Source organism: Oncorhynchus tshawytscha, linkage group LG06 (assembly GCF_018296145.1).
Source record: "Oncorhynchus tshawytscha isolate Ot180627B linkage group LG06, Otsh_v2.0, whole genome shotgun sequence".
In the NCBI taxonomy this organism is placed as follows: Eukaryota; Metazoa; Chordata; class Actinopteri; order Salmoniformes; family Salmonidae; genus Oncorhynchus; species Oncorhynchus tshawytscha.
In genome coordinates this window covers 63,218,660-63,223,659 of record NC_056434.1, presented here as the reverse complement: position 1 = coordinate 63,223,659, position 5,000 = coordinate 63,218,660, and the positions used below count along the sequence as shown (strand labels likewise).

General features: G+C 41.6%; 1 protein-coding gene across 4 annotated transcripts in view; it reads left to right on the top strand.

Moving 5' to 3' along the window:
• The window catches only part of LOC112252846 (inositol polyphosphate-5-phosphatase A), a 277,551-nt gene that overhangs the window by 94,502 nt on the left and 178,049 nt on the right, over positions 1-5,000 (top strand). The window contains exon 1 of one of the 4 annotated variants that reach the window (XM_042323491.1): positions 1,624-1,761. The exons of the other annotated variants lie outside the window; for them this stretch is intronic. The gene's annotated coding sequence lies outside the window, so the exon portion shown is untranslated. Of the gene's footprint in view, positions 1-1,623; positions 1,762-5,000 lie in introns of those variants that run through there. 4 annotated transcript variants of the gene reach the window in all.

Genomic DNA, 5,000 nt, shown 5'->3' with positions numbered 1-5,000 from the left:
CAATAAAAACATTCTGATCGTTTGGAACAATGTAAACAACACTAAATAAATTATAAGCTTACCAGAGAGTCTGTTTTGTTATGCCTTTATTACAGCAAAGACTAAAATCAGTTGTATTCATTCGTGAATCCAATTGCCGAAATGGAACGGCTTAATTTGTTGTTTAAGCTAATTACTCAAGTCTTGCTTTTTTATTTTAAAACTAAAATGCTTGATTACATTTTGAATCATGAATGACTTTTATGCGGTGTGCTGACATGAATAAATGAATGATTGATATACTAGCCTACTGTATATACAGTAAGTATTGAAATATAGGCCTAAGTAAGTTACGGTATTAAGACTAAACAGGATGCGCTCTTAGGCCTACAGCTCCAATGGTGGTTACACAAGGCTGCTATACTAAGCCTGCTAATGATAATGACATTACTTACTTATGATCATAACAGTAATAATAACAATAATGAGATCAAGAAAAAGGAGCGTTATTATTATTATTATAAATATTATTTTTCAGACAATTTGAAACAGTGTAAACAACACTAAATCAATAAATTAAAAAAATGCCCGAGAGGCTGTTCTAACGAAAAACAAATTGTGAAAGCCTTTATTTCAGCAAAGCAAACATTAAAAACAGCTGAATTTGTGATGTTGTTGCGTGAGCCTTGGTGCTCACGGAGCCAGTAGGCTATTAAGCAAACAAATAGGCAAAGGAAGTGGGATCTGTCTTATTCCTGTAGATATATTGATGATTCATAAAGCCAGGCACCTTTAACAGTTAGGCTGTTGATTATAGACCTAATTAAGTTGGGATTTCCTCTCTTCACTTTTCGTAGACAAGAAGGCAATGGCAAGTTTTCTCATCTCCTCATTCGGCTGCTGCCTCCGGCGTATTGTTCTCAATGAACCTCGGACAGCGACCACTAGCGCTGGAGAAAGTGCATTTGTTATAAAATCATACTTTTATTGGTTTCGCACCATTGTTCTTATGTAATATAACCATATACAATTTCAGTAGCAGGTCTTAGACTGATGGACTGTACCATCCCCACGTCCTCCGTTATGGATCAGTCCACTCAGTCGCGAATCAGACAGGTGTCTTGTACACATGATAGATATTATTATTATTATTTTATTTTTTTTGCTACTGCTCGACTAAAGAAATCCTAGTCGACCACCAGCCTATCGACCAAACAATCAACCAGTTGACTAAATGGGGTCAGCCCTACCCCACACACGGGTCACTGTGTATAATCCCATAAACAGACTGTCAGGTGGCTTTAGACACTTTGTTCACGGTGAGACCTTCACTCTGTCTTTTCGGTTTCTCTCTCTCTCTCTCTATTTCTGTCTCTCTCTTTCTCTCTCCTTCTTTCTCTCATTCTCTCCCTGTGTGACTAATGACAGGGTCCAGTGCTCATGTCCTTATATAGCCCTATGCTGTGGTCTGGCTTTCTCCGGGGCCACGGCTCTTACACTGGCACCCGTGGGACACAGATGGAGCTCCGGCTCGCTTCACATGCACACACACGAGCACACGTGACACACACACCCTCACCACGAGTGAACCTGATTCTGACGCTAGCCTGCCAGGCCCCTGGCACTCCCTCAGTGGCCAGTTTACTCTGTCTGGCTCTGGAGAGACTCGGGTGCTCCCTGAAATATCAACAGACTGACGGAGCTCCTAATGACGGTTCACTAGAGCACGTGTGGGAAACACTGGCCTCAGATCAGATATGACAGCCGGTTCAAGGATCGACGGTATGTTTTTAATGGCAAAACAAAGGCCTTACGGACTGTTACAGTGAGTGCGGATGTTGCATCAGTGAAAGTGGATTTAAAAAATATATATATATGTGATTGCCATGGTGACCATGTATTTTTAGAGTGTTTACGATTGAGTGTAAAGTTATGCTTTCTCCCCTGTTGATGCTATCCAGGGATACTGCACCTCAGCCTACTACTGTACAGTACACTGAAGTCACCAGTTACAGGACTTGACTTCTCTCCAGCATTCTTAATATAGTCTCTCTGCTGCAGAATGAACTCACAACACACCAGATCATCAGAGCCCAGTTATCGACATGGGGAGATCTTTCCTTAAATGGTAGACTACCCCGGGCTCTGTCTCTATTTCCACCACAGCGCAAATGAAATGTCCAGGTTCCTGGGAATGGCATTTTAGAGTGGAGAGCAGAGAGAATGGGATTTTAGAGTGGAGAGGCAGAGAGAATGGGATTTTAGTGTGGAGAGGCAGAGAGAATGGGATTTTAGAGTGGAGAGGCAGAGAGAATGGGATTTTAGAGTGGAGAGGCAGAGAGAATGGGATTTTAGAGTGGAGAGGCAGAGAGAATGGGATTTTAGAGTGGAGAGGCAGAGAGAATGGGATTTTAGAGTGGAGAGGCAGAGAGAATGGGATTTTTGTTGTTGAAAGAGTGACAGTAGAGCCAGAGCAGCAGACTGCATGGATATGACCTTCCTATGGGCTGGATGGGGGCGGCTCTGTTAAAACACATTGGTCTAATATATTTATACTGTTTAAGGGCGATTTCAGCATTATGGACATTACATATGCACGGAAAATCATACCTTTTTTAATGTCTCATAGAATGGATGAACAAAATTTGAATGAAACTTTTTATGTTTCTATAGTACCTTTTTTGGTGGGAGCACATACCCAAAAGAGAGGACTTCTCGATTGACCCGACCACAAAAACAATCATTTAGAAAATATGGTAATTTCCATGATTAGTTTAGATAGAAGGGAATAAAAGGCTGTTTTGGATGTTACGCCCTCTGAAATAGACATTCAAATCTTAAAGATTTATTGATCAAAATCTATCATGACACATTTGTTGCATTAAGTACTGCAGTGCATATCCTCCTCATGGACTACACCAGATTTACCAGTTCTTGCTGTGAGACGTTACCCCCCCTCTTCCACCAAGGCACCTGCAAGTTCCTGGACATTTCTGGGGGGGGAATGGCCCTAGCCCTCACACTCTGATCCAACAGGTCCCAGATGTGCTCAATGGGATTGAGATCCGGGTTCTTTGCTGGCCATGGCAGAACCCTGACATTCCTGTCTTGCAGGACATCACTCACAGAACGAGCAGTATGGCTGGTGGTATTGTCATGTCAGGATGAGTCTGCAGGAAGGGTACCACATGGGGGAGGAGGATGTCTTCCCTGTAACGTACAGTGTTGAGATTGCCTGCAATGACAACAAGCTCAGTCTGATGATGCTGTGACACACCGCCCCAGACCATGATGGACCCTCCACCTCCAAATCGATCCCGCTCCAGAGTATAGGCTTCGGTGTAACGCTCATTCCTTTGACGATAAACGCGAATCCGACCATCACCCCTGGGGAGACAAAACCGCGACTCGTCAGTGAAGAGTACTTTTTGCCAGTCCTGTTTGTTCCAGCGACGGTGGGTTTGTGCTCATAGGCGACGTTGTTGCCGGTGATGTCTGGTGAGGACCTGCCTTACAACAGGCCTACAAGCCCTCAGTCCAGCCTCTCTGTCTATTGCGGACTGTCTGAGCACTGATGGAGGGATTGTACGTTCCTGATGTAACTCGGGCAGTTGTTGTTGCCATCCTGTACCTGCCCCATAGGTGTGATGTTCGGATTTACCGATCCTGTGCCGGTGTCGAGACACGTGGTCTGCCACTGCGAGGACGATCAGCTGTCCATCCTGTCTCCTTGTAGAGCTGTCTTAGGCGTCTCACAGTACGGACATTGCAATTTATTACCCTGGCCACATCTGCAGTCCTCATGCCTCCTTGCAGTATACCTAAGGCACGTTCACGCAGATGAGCAGGGACCCTGGACATCTTTCTTTTGGTGTTTTTCAGAGTCAGTAGAAAGGCTTCTTTAGTGTCCTAAGTTTTCATAACTGTGACCTTAATTGCCTACCGCCTGTAAGCTGTTAGTGTCTTAACGACCGTTCCACAGGTGCATATTCATTAATTGTTTGTTTCATTGAACAAACATGGGAAAATGTTTAAACCCTTTACAATGAAGATCTGTGAAGTTATTTGGATTTTTACGAATTCTCTTTGAAAGACGGGGTCCTGAAATAGTGACGTTTCTTTTTAGTACCTTAGGATTTCATAATGACATGTGGCTGGAATAGTATACAAGGTCAGGCATCACACCCTAATAGGGTATTAATTTATCTTCATATTAAAATGAACAGTTACATGTTAAAATGTAGACATATATATATATATATATATATATATATATATATATATATACAGTGCAAATAAATTCATAAAAAATCCTACAATGTGATTTTTTGGATTCTTTCTCTCTCATTTTGTCTGTCATAGTTGAAGTGTACCTATGATGAAAATGACAGGCCTCTCTCATCTTTTTAAGTGGGAGAACTTGCACAATTGGTGGCTGACTAAATACTTTTTTGCCCCACTGTATATATGTAACTGAGACAATATACAGTCGGGTCCATATAATTATTGGCACCCTTGATAAAGATGAGCAAAAAATACTCTATAAAATAAATACAACTACTGAGCTATATTGTATGCACAACAAAAATTGAAATTAGATTATTTTATACGAATACAATTGCTCAGAGAAAGAGTTTTTGTTGAACAAGTAATACAAAAAAAATCTCAATGGCAGTTATTTTCAATTCCTTTCAATACCTTAACTTGCGAGGATAACGGCACTGAGCCTTTTTCAGAAATATTTTACGAGATTGTTGAACATCTTAGACCAGTCCTCCGTACAGAATCGGAGACTGAGATGGCCATTTATAAAATGTCTTTTTTTTTTTTTTTTTTTTTGTGGTCTGTTGACAATTTATCTGGATTTTGATGTGTGCTTGGTGTTATTGTCTTGCTGGAAGATCCAATTTTCAGCCTCCAGACAGACACTGGGTGAAAAGGGTGTAAATCAGGGAGTATGAGCGTGTAAAATGTATACTCAGATGTGTCACCTAAATGTGAATTAAGCACAATGATTTTCT